This window comes from Parasteatoda tepidariorum, chromosome 5 (genome assembly GCF_982258835.1).
Source record: "Parasteatoda tepidariorum strain Cologne lab strain chromosome 5, Ptep-v5.0, whole genome shotgun sequence".
Lineage (NCBI taxonomy): Eukaryota > Metazoa > Arthropoda > Arachnida > Araneae > Theridiidae > Parasteatoda > Parasteatoda tepidariorum.
In genome coordinates, this window is record NC_141759.1 from 8923189 (window position 1) to 8935837 (window position 12649).

Here is a 12649-nt window from a genome sequence, read left to right on the forward strand (position 1 = left end):
TTTTTAATATCTTAACTAAATTTTCTCAGACTGAAATTTATTTCTGACTTAGTTATCTCGGGCTCTTAAGTTAAGGTGCTGAACAAAGGTGTAACACCTTTATTAAGCGAATTATATTAATGATGTTTGCAAACAGTGAAAAATTATACTATTATTGAGTCTTCGTTATATTTCAGCGTTTAAGCTTATTTCATTGTAAATCAAATCATCAGTAAGGCTTGAGCCAACACCTCCTACAACTGAAGGCCTCTACATAGGTTTTTACAGGTAGTCCGATCAAACCACACCACTATGAAAATAAATCAGTCTATGAAAGCACCATTTAATGCAAAATCTAGTAAAAATAAGAAAGTGGTTGCCAACATATGTCTTTAATTCAGGAATATTGTTGGTTTGTCTTATTTACTTGTTATCACCACAGATTTATTTCTCAAATATATAATTTAAATTTCTTTCAATTACTATTAATATAAAATTTCGGTGCATGAGCACAACTGGTTCAGTTACTAAATAGTTTGCGCAGGTAAGTATGCAAAATCCGGGCAGAGGCTTTCTGATGTTGGAGGTTATGCCTGAGCACTTTAGGAAGTAGCATTGATACTTTCTGAAAAAACTGTATATCTACTAAAAGTATAATTCCAAGGAAGTTGTAAAGTTTCATAATATTAACCCGTCCCGGAACAACAGATTTCAATTGAGAACTTTATTTAGGCTGTACATTCTATGCGAAGCGACATACTTTAGATCTTAGTTGCTTGAAGAACATTGCTTGCTAAACGCTTGAAAGCAATTAGTTTTACATTTCTAGTGGCTTGTAGCATTTGTTAAAGTAGTGTTGTCAGAATGGCTGCATTGAACTAGAAAAACTTAACCCCAGTATACAAAAGTAAACATTTAATGACATCGCAGAAATTCAGTTATTGTTGTTGTGTAATATTTGTTTAAGCAGTGTCGCCAGAATGGCTACACTGAATTGGAAAGGGTTATAAGGCCAATATACAAAAGTAAACATTTAATGACATCGGAGAAATTCAGTTAATGTTGTTGTGTAATATTTCTTGCAGCAGTGTCGCCAGAATGACTACACTGAATTGAAAAGGGTTACAAAGCCAGTATACGAAAGTAAACATTTAATGACATCGGAGAAATTAGTGTTGGTGTGTAAAATTAGTTGAAATAGTGTTTCCGGAATAACTGTTCTGAACTGGAAAGGATTAAAGCAAAACGCAAACACAACAAAAAAAAGTAACAGTAGGTGTACGGAAGTAAACGCTTAATAACGTAACAAAAATTAAGTTAAAGTTTAAAAATTTTTAGTAAATCTTGCTAAATTGTAAAAAACAGCTTTAACCAACTGAGGTGCTTTTTCTGTCTCGTCAAATAGCGTGCCAGCATTTATCTAAAATCTGAATTGGGTATACTATAGCCTACCTCACAGGTTGTGTTATTCCTACTAAATTTAACCCATGAACGGCATTTTCTGCGAGCCTAACTTCAAGCCCCAAATAAACAAACGAAGAGTTTGATCATTTAAATAGCTGCTTGCCAGATTTTATTGCATTATAAAGAAAAGTAACTGATATTCGATTTTTAATTAATAATTGATTTATGTGGATAGTGGCATTTATGTGGATAGTGGCATTTATGTGGATAGTGGCATAGAATTTAGCATTGCATCATGGTAAATGTTATTCCTACTAAGTGGAAGTAGTTGTGTTTTTTTTATATTATACCCAATTATGAGGAGAAAAACCGGGATCCAGTTTAAAATTTTTAGTGTTCTAATTTTACAGAAAACTAAAAATGCTTTTCTAAAAACGCTGGTCAAATGATGTTGTGCAAATATATAATTTATCATCTTTGAAATTAAAATCTCGCTTCCTACGTATTCATGTCAGTTGATTGTCAGAAACATTTTAAGTGCTCTATTGATTCAAAGCGCAAAACTTATGTTTATATCGAATTCTAGAAATCTCAACAGTTAAATTGATGAAATTAAAAGAATTAATTTGCGTGATTTCTTTGTGATATGAATCTCCATTGTGTGATCTCCATTGTTAATTGTTCCCACAATCAGTATTTCGAATGCATTTTTTTCCGAATTACATTTTCTACTTTCATTATTTTTATATTGATTTCTCAAAGTAAAAAGTTATTGTAAGAAACGAAACATTCAAATAGACAATAAAGGGTGATAATAATAAGTATCACACTTTTGTAAATTAAAATATTTTTAAATGAAATATTTTTTTAATCTATCTCCTAGTCCATTAGGTTTATAATTTTTTTTTTCAGTATACAGTGATTGTTCTGAGACTTTAAAATTGATTTCATTTAACCCTTAAAAAGATTTAAAGTTTGGCGATAATTTCTATCAGAAATAATTTATTGTTATCTAGTAAGTCAGTTTAATTCAAACTCATCATCATTGAATTTTTGCATCATGTTGTAAAAATGTTCGGCCAACCGAAAATTGTGAATTTTCATCAAAGTAAAAGAATATGTGAATCAAAGTATTTTATTTACCGCGTTTTCGGATTTTTTGGATTGATTCGACTGAAACCTACAAAATGGAATCTGTGCATTTTATATTCAGTTCGCGTTATATTAGTTTTGGCTATCATATATAATTCGGCTTTGGGAGTTTTCATACACATCAAAATTGGAGTAGATAAATTAAGCATATTTTATGACATTGCTAATATTACAAGCGCTATTGCTTTGGTGCTAATAAATTTGAAGAGAGACGAACTCACGAGGCTATTGACAACTAAAAAAATGATCTCTTGTTTGAAAAGTAATCATCTCACGAAAATAACTATTTACTCAATTGCCCTGCCTATATATTACGCTATTTCTCCAATGATGTTTGCGAATGGAACTGAAGATACGAACTTTCATACATTTGGATATGTATTCAAGAATCCGGCAGTTCAATACGTTATTGTCTTTTTAGCACGTTTGATGTATTCGCTTTTATACAATGTTTGCAATATGATCACCCTTGCTTACTTATTTGCTTGCCAGACGATTTGCGATAATCTTTGCAAATTGATTAGAGATATTAATGGCACTCCTCCCGAAGAATTCGATAAATACTTGCAGAAAGAGTTTGCTGTCAAACGATCTGTAATTTTCAGACATTTAAATGAAATTCAGACTACATTCTCACTACCAATATTTTGTGCGTTCAGTACCTTTTTCTGGATGTGTTTCTCAGCGACAGGGAGCTTTTTAGCTTCAAATCGAAGCACTTTAATGTACTATATAGATACAGTCAACTACATGATCACTTCATTGCTGGCAATGGTGGTCATCTTGTTTAGAGCTGGTCAAGTGCCCATTGACATCGGAAAATTCCGGAAAGCCTTTTACGAAAAGATAGAGGCCAGGTCTTTGAAGGGAAATAATTTCAATGGTGGAGATGTGGATCTAACTTTGTACAAGATTCCGAAATTTGTGCTTTCAGGAATAGATATCATTTATTTCCGAAGAAATGCCATTTTAGGATTGTTGGGTGCAATACTTACTTACAGCTTCTTACTGCTGAATGAGAAATCTGCAACCGAAGTCAGCACCAAGTATTCAAATAATACCAAGGGTCCTTAGACTCTCTCCATGCGAGATGATTGCTCTTTTTGAATGCTACTTTCAAATTCGGCACAAAATACCCAAATGTTATCAATATTATCGAAATAGACCTGTTTGAACAGAATTCCTCAATGCTTTTTTTTAAAAATAAACTCTTGGCAAAAAAGAAGCACATTTTGCTTTTATTTTAATCAAAAATGGAACATTATAATTATTGTAACTATTAATGAAATAATTCACAACAATAACCACTAATAGTTTTACTATTCAGCTATTCCGATACATTTGCTTCTCAGATACACGATCATTAGTCACACTCTATCCGACTATGATTACTTTTTCCAATGTCGTCACAAAATATTTAGACAACAACATCGACGACGCACCGTATCCGACCATTATTGCTCTAATGACTGTTTTAGAAGTCGACACGAAATGCTCATATGTTATAAATATTAACCGAAGAAGACTTGTTTGAACATGCTTATGTTTTTAAAAAACTCTTGGCAAAAAGTCACTTTGCTTTTACTTTAAATAGAAGTATTATAGTTATTGTAACTATTAAGAAATAATAATGTTACGATTTAGCTATTCAGATACTTGCTACTCTGATATATGATCATTGGACGCACTCAATCTGACTACGAACGCTCTTTATCACTATGCACTCCCCGAGGTCAATATATAATTAATATAAATACATATAATTAATATATATAATTAAACTCAAATATAATTAATACTTTCCGACACCGAAGTAAAAATGTTTAAACAGAATTCATCACGGATTTATTTCAAAAGCTCTTTGCAAAGAAAAAATTTTCATTCAGCTGGGATGGGCATAGTAACCTTGCAACCTCCTGTAACTTGAAGTATCCTTAACCCTTTTAAAGGCAGTGGTAAGTATACTTACCACCACGTTTTACCACTTTTAATTTAGGTTTCCATTTTTCAATAACTTCAGCTTTCTTGAATTGAGTTTGAATAAAATTGGTAACCATTTGTCACTTCTAAAAAACGTATAAAAGTTATAAAATACATAATTCCTTTTGAAGTTTGTAGCATTTAAGGAATTTATTTTGTAAATAAAGAAAAATAAAAGATAGTAAGTTCCTAATTGGTCATGTTAAATATATTTACCACCAAAAAAGGGCATTTTTATAAACTAAATGAGTTTTTTTTTCTTAATATCAATTACTGTTCTTAAAACAATTTCAATTCCAAAAATACTTTACCTTTGCTAGAAATAAAGGGCCCGTTAAAGGGTTAATATTTCTTAAAATGGTCTAACCTTAGAAAAAAGTTATCCTGATTGCACGTTCAGTGATTCCGCCTGTCCCCCTTTATAAAAAATTTTTAATGAATTGGTTGTGAATTAAATAGTCAAACTTGTACAATAAGGGTGATTACGCCTACTCTTTAAGAGGGTCACCATGAGATAACAGCACAAAAATTGCATTTTATATCATACTTTGAATTTGTGATATGTAGTGGTGGAAAAATTACTTAAAGTGAGAAATACTAAACTTAAAAAAAAAACTGAAAGGCCGTTACCACTAGAAAAAGTTCTTTCACAAATCGGAGCAAGTTGGCATCTATACACAGTATCTGTTTTAGAGAAAAGCAAACGAAGAAAAGAAATTTTCAAAAGCCTGATTAAAGAATAAAATTTATTTTTCACACATTTTTGTCAAACATAACATATTATTATATTAAATATAAAAATATAGGACTAAGATTAATTTTTTTTTTCTTCGTCGATTACCACGAGGTGTAACAGGGTTGCTACAGCTTTTCGGAAAATAGAACCCAAGTTAAAAATATATACGAAATAAAACAATCAAGCAAAAAACAGAAAATACTGAACAAAAAATGAAACGAAATCTATAAAGTGAGTAACGAATTCAAATGAACGGAATCTTTCAAGAATGATTTAAAATAATATCGTAATAAGACTACCAGATTTCAAAATATGAAAACAGATGCTCAACTGGAGTTAGAAGCGTAATGAGAGGGAATCTTTTATATCGCGTTCTTACAACAGTACTAAAGAGCGGTTGATTTGTTAGTTACATTGGATTGGCCCGAAGATGTATGTGAGCAAGGTAATAATATTATACTGGATAATTCAAAATTCATAATTAATAAGGTTGATATTTAATTATACAATTTTAATGATTTTAGAAAATTAGCAAATATTAAAAAAAAGAAAGAAAAAAGGAATCACGATATGCCCGTCCTACACAGATTTTAAGATACGGATTTCACCGAATTTAATTTGCGCCTGGTAGAAATATAAATTAACAAAGAAGTTTTTAGTAAGTTTTTGAATAACATCATACAATTAGCTCTCTTTTCATTCAACTTATATAATACTTAATAACATTAGTTGGGTGTCCACTGTTTTTTGTCAAATTTTGAAATAGTTTGTATATTTGGTTTTAGTATAAATAGAATTACTACATATTCTTTTATTCAATTCCTTTGATTAAAAATGGTATATAAATATGTGTTTTTAGAAACATTCAAACTCCAAGTAATTAGTTTATTTATATTAAAATTAAAATCAAGTCCTCGATAAATCGATTAAAATTAACTCCTTTTTCCAGATATAAAAAATGATTTAAACATTTTTACAAATATTTTATTTTAATAATTTTTTTCTTCATTAATCTTTATTAGATAATTTTCCATTTTTCTTCTCTATATTTTTAACTTTATATATATATATATATATAGTATATTTTTGATCATTGCAAATTAATAAATTCAAAGTTGTAGGAATATTTCATGTGACTGAAGAAGTTTATAGAGCTCTCATAATCTCGTTAAACAATCAATGCAATGCAACATTCTTTCACTTCTTTGTTATGGGAACAATTTATTCAACCTGAAACAAGACAAAAAATATATTACAGATAGAAGTCATAAATAATAATAGCTCATATGGGTTATTAAAAGTATAACTTTAAATATTAAACATTAAAAGAAAATTATCCCGCTTAAATTAAAGAAGTTTCAATGCTCACAATAGTAAATAAGACACGAATTTCCTTAACGTTGAAGTAAAATAATAATTAAAATGAAAAATATGTACTTAAATTAACAACGCATAAAAACTTTACACTACTGTAAGAACTTCTATATTTATTCATATTGCTTATAAACCATAATACACTGCTCGAAACAGTTAAAAGATATTGAAGTTGTGGATTGATCTTGCACCTGGAGAATTGTTTGAATGATTGATACATCATCGACAGACCTAGTAGGCTATATGAGATAAAAATTACGTTAGTTTCGTAGAATAAAATGCGTTTTATTGAGCATTCGAGTACTAAAGGGAAAAACATCTGTGCATATGAGAAAAACAAATAAAAAAAGTTGTTTCATTAAAAGAAAATCGTTTTATGGTTTCCCGAATGACTAGCAACGTTGAACGCCTTTGAGGCATCGAGTCAATGAGGTTATTAATGGCTGGTCATTATTCTGAGGCTGGTCACTGCTGCTGGTTAATGAGGTTATAATTCAGGGACTGATGTATTCCTGCCCCACTTCTCCAGAAGAACTCTTTCCGGTTCTTGGAGAGTTTGTGGGGGGGGTGGAATGGTTCCTGCGAGTACTTGCAAAGCTTCGGTTGACGTTGCTCTGTATACCTAAGTTAAAGTCGATAGAGTTCAGCCTTTCAATTTTCTTGATTCTATTTGATGTCCTGACCTGTTCATTATACCATATTTCCTCCCCGTGTCAAAGTGTTCTAAGCGTACTGTTTTGATAGATAAATTTAATGATCTCAGGGCCAAAATCCCCAATTTGCTCCCGAAATTCTGTTTAATTATGCTTGTAATTAGATAATTTTAGTATAGACATTGTCGTGATGAGGTAGTCAAGATAGCTGAGTGTTAAGCTTGAGTCTCAAGTAGTCATTCTTGTGCTGAATCCCTAAATTTTGGCAGTCCACATTAATTTTTTATTTTATTTTATAACAGCCGACACTATTATTTGGATTTACGACTACTAATGTTCAATTCCATAGCTTTATAATTCTGAACCCATTCCAGAACACAAGCCATTAAATTCTCCCAATCCTGACGGGAAGGGGACTCTAACACATGATCCGTCTACCACTGAGGATATTTTACGTCAGCGGTCATGAACGTCACGGATATTTCACGTGGTCGGTGCAAGCCAGATGCAGAATTCGTATCTACCAGTCATCGCTGGAATTCGAAACCGTTTCATCTCATTGGGAGCCGAACCGTCGATCCCCTGATCCATCACGGCTCCGTCCACTTTAAATTATGGTTACCTTTTATATTTGTTCGTCTTGGGAAATATAATTGCTGATTTTTTTAAATTTTTTTCTGTAAACTGATAGATGTAAACTGATGTGAGATATTGTCCTTTTGCAAAAACGAGACGTTTTCTAAGTATGGAAGAAGCCAATGGTGAAAGATTGTTTAATATTGTGACAGTGATCCAAATAAAAAAGTCGTCTGAAAATAATATCATTGATTTTTGAGGATGTCTTTCGCTGTTCAAAATTGTATTTGCAATTAATCACCAAAGATTTGAGCTTAGTCTCGAACCCTGTGGTACCCAGAGTTTTTGTTTGATAATTTCGTCTTTATTTCGTCATCTATACATAATAATAAAAGCGGCTGTGTGTGTGTGTGTGTGTGTGTGTGTGTGTGTGTGTGTGTGTGTGTGTGTGTGTGTGTGTGTGTGTGTGTGTGTGTGTGTGTGTGTGTGTGTGTGTGTGTGTGTGTGTGTGTGTGTGTGTGTGTGTGTGTGTCTGTAATCACAATATATCGCCCCAGAAGCCTCGCCCAGGCACGAAACTCGGCCCATAATTGTGTTTTGACATAATGAAGAAGTATTTTTTTTCTTTTTCAAAAATTTGGATTAGTTATTTAGTTATCAGTCATTTTGAAAGTCTATGCTTTTCGTCTGCTTTTTCGTCTTCAAAGAGCCATATTCAAAAAACTATTAAAAAATGCATATACTTTTCCCCACTCTTATAAATGTATGCTAATGCGAACCTCACAATTGAAATATTAATTTTCGATAACTTAAATCAATAATATACGAAGGAATTAATAATTTAATTGTAAGTTCGCATTAGTTTACATTTATTAAAGTGGAGAAAAGTTTAACTTTTGTATTAAAAATGTGGCAACATATTCGATACGTAAATAAAACGCTTCGCTTTGATATATTTGTCGCTGTTCATAATTGTTATAATAAGTTTTTCTTCTTCTTTCCACGCTCTATTTTTTTTTCTTAAGCGAAGACGATAATTTTTGTAGCGATATTGTAGTACTTTGTACAACTAAAAATTCTTTTCACAACACTTTAAAAATATTTACTTTATTTTCTTTATATATGCAGAGAACAGTCGGCAAAGAATTCGATTAGGTTGAAAAACATTTCGCTAAAAAGGAACGAATTCCAAAAGAAAAAATAAACAACTTAAAGAATAAAAATGCTGATGCCAGCCAATTTTTTGAAAGTTAACTTAGAAATAACAAACCAAACGATGTTAAATAACAAACCAAACGATGTTAACAAAATGACGTAGAAAGCGCAACTAGATCAAAATTATACAAGCACAACTAGATCAAATTATAATACCTGAGTGCTTGACGTAACAGATATAGAAATAGAATTTGATACCATAAAAAATTATATAGAAATAGAAATTGATACCATAAAAAATTTATTCGTTTTCGTGTTCTTTTCATGTATTTAGCATTTTAGTTTTTTTTTCTTAAGCGTTGTAGCTATATAATTTCAAACATCCTCAAGAGCTATAACACATCTGCAGCAGAACTGGATATGAAGACAAAATTGCTGGACAGGAACACTTTAATTGGGTATAATATAGCCTACGTCACAGGTTGTGTTGTTCCTACCAAATTTAACCCATGAACGGCATTTTCTGCGAGTCTAACTTCAAGCCGCAAATAAACAAACGAAGTGTTCGATCGTTTAAATAGCTGCTCGCCAGATTTGTACATTATAAAGAAATGCATTATAAAGAAAAGTTATTGAAACTAAATACAACTAAATAAACAACAACAACTAAAACAAATAACAACAACTACTAATAACAATAACTAAATAAACAACAACTAAATTCCATTCGTTTAGCATTGCGTCATATGTTACTCCTACTAAATCGAAGTAGTTGTGTTTTTTTCATATTATACCCAATTGTCCACTAATCTTCAGATTTCCTGCTATGTTTTAAAAAACTTTATTTGTGAAAACCTTCAGCGCGGCGGACGGCTGGCCGCCTTAGGCGGCTAGTAAGTAATAAATCTATCTCACAGAAAACTACTAATAAGGAGAATAAGGGTTTTTGAAAATTCGGTATTTGTTCATTTGTTTTCGATATTTGACCAGAGGGCAAATGCTCCCATTATGTCAAATGAGATTTGTATAGATAATGTTTTCCACCTGTTTTGCTCTTTAATTCTGTTTGTTTATTCCTTAATAGGGGTTGTTGTAGATCGGTATTTCCTATACGTTCCATTCATCTGAATTTTCTGTACCGTTTCTGTAGAAGTAGTATATAGTATTTTAATAGTAGTAGTATTTTAAATAAGACTTAAGACAAAACATATGACCTTAACATATAGCATCATAAACTGAAATATATTGACTCCTTCTTCCTACCCTACTTACCAGGGACGTGGGGACACTTATTCTTACTTTTAAGCAATCAAAAATCTAAGGCAGCAGCATTAAATTGCATAAAAACTGTTACTTCTGCAGAGGAACTGATTGCAGATTTAATATCAGCGAGGATAAGGTATCTAAGATCAGTGAAACAAAAAATCATCCGCGAGAGAAAATAATTATTCCCCAGAGTTACCTTGTATCAAACGATGTGCAAACAGAAATTATTAAAAAAAGAAATGGCTGATATTTAAAAAAATATATATAATTCATCTTGTAACGAATAGAATAAACTGCTGAAAGGACGTGCCTAAATAAAAAATTGCATTAGTATTTCCCGACACGATCTTCAAAGCAAAATGAGGTAACTAAATTCATTAGTAAACAAACGTGTTTCCCTAATAGCCATTTTCAACGCTTATGTAAGTCCTATTTAGTTTTCTTTTCAACGAAAACCATAATTCGACATATTTCAGTCATTTTAATCTTATGCTTATAGACCTATTTGAATTCAACTGACAGATTTAAAACCTAATATTAGATTTTTAATAATGTAACAATAAAAAAATTTCATTCCTCTTCCTAAATATTACGAAAATAAAACAATTTCAGTTGGGTAAAAAATTTACAATTGTCTTTTTATAGCTTTTAGTTTTTAATAGGGTAGTTTTTATTTGGCATGTATAATCTAATGAACTTAATTTATAAAGACGGGGTTCCGACGAAAGATTGTGGATCATTTAGATTTTCTCAGGCAACGAAAATGGGAACCTCTGATTTATAAGCTTAGAGTCTTTTGTAAGATAGCAAGTTAGACAAAACAGTCTTATGAATTTGAAGCCAAAATTTTATATTTGTTTTTGATCAATGCAAAGTACGATTGCCCGAATACAGGGCCCGAGTTTAAACTATGAATTATGAGCTGTCATTAAGACAGTATTGATTTGTTCATTCCAGGTGAGTTGATTCCTTAAGTAAACAACGAAATTTGCTTTTTTGCCCTCACGGTAATTTTTTTAAATTTATATTGCTTCACTTTTATCTTATTTTATTTGTTTTAATCTGTTTATTTTGATTTATTATTTATTTTTATTTATTATTCATTTATTATTTATTGTTTTAATTTAATTTTTAATGGTTAGTGTTTCCATGATATACAAATAATAAATTAAATTACTAGCATTCCTTTAATATATCCAACCTAAACTAAACAAGGAAATTTAAATTTAAAAAATCACTTTTTCAACGCAATTGACTCTTCCCAGCGTAATGTTGCCAATCTGGCAACACGTATACCAAACTGCTAAAAAAGTAGAACTGTTTGCATATAAAGTTTTGCCGTTTGTGGCTACTAAGTTAAACAACCGGCCACTGGCTACTAACAGAAAGTTTGAATTTTCAAGTCTACTAACAGTAATACATATTAGGCGTCACTTTTTGATATTTTCAAAAACTTTACATATTGAAAATTCGACCAACAGTTTAACACTTATGTCCGTGATCCATTTTTTTCCGACTGTACATACTGTATTTTAAATTGATCAGTTAAGAAAAAGCAGTCATTTTTTGCTTTATCGAAGACAAGTTCAATTTCATATTTGATTGTCATGGTGATTGTAAATAAAAAAATTAACTTTCTGAATTTTGCCTCAGATATTATTGATGTGTAACTCCAAATAAGTCTATCATTAAAGCAGCGGGCAAAAATTGCCATTAACATTTTTGGTTATTTTTAATTTTGCTTTTTTGAAAAGTCAATAATAATGTTCGCGTCATGTCACTGGCATAAGAAAAATTTAATCATGAATCGAAGAAAGAATTATCCGTTTTTAAAACCAATAATAAGATAGCGTTATTATATTATTAAAATTAGTTTTATAAAAGCACGATATGTTTGAAATTACAAATTAAATGTATTTTTAAAAAGTACGATTTGAATAATTTGGTATGGTTAAATCTTACAACTCTTTTATAAAAATGAACCTATAAATCTATTAAATGTATCATTTCATTGTTTTTCACAAATGGACAAATCGAATATATAGGTGCATGCATACAAATCAATATTATTTCTCAATTTACAAATAAAACTTAACGTCAGCTCATTCAGTCACAGAACTCGGGAGAAAAAGAGTAATCAAAGACATGACAACAATAAACACGCAACCATTGATTAATTGTATTAAAACTCAAAGCTTTTCTGGTACGTACATAATCAATAAAAAAAGTTCTACATGAAATATGATTACATTTAAGATTGAAATATGAAATAAGATTACGTTTCGATTATGTTTAAAATGTGCTAACGAATGCTAATGAAAGAGTCGATTATTGAATTTCACTATTTGTTCTGTGGTACGAATGGTATTCTAAA

The 12649-nt window shown here is 30.7% G+C and overlaps 1 protein-coding gene across 1 annotated transcript in view; it reads right to left on the minus strand.

Annotated features, from left to right (window-relative positions):
* Positions 1-12649, minus strand: part of LOC107453190 (uncharacterized) — a 143444-nt gene that overhangs the window by 35508 nt on the left and 95287 nt on the right. The window lies entirely within an intron of this gene.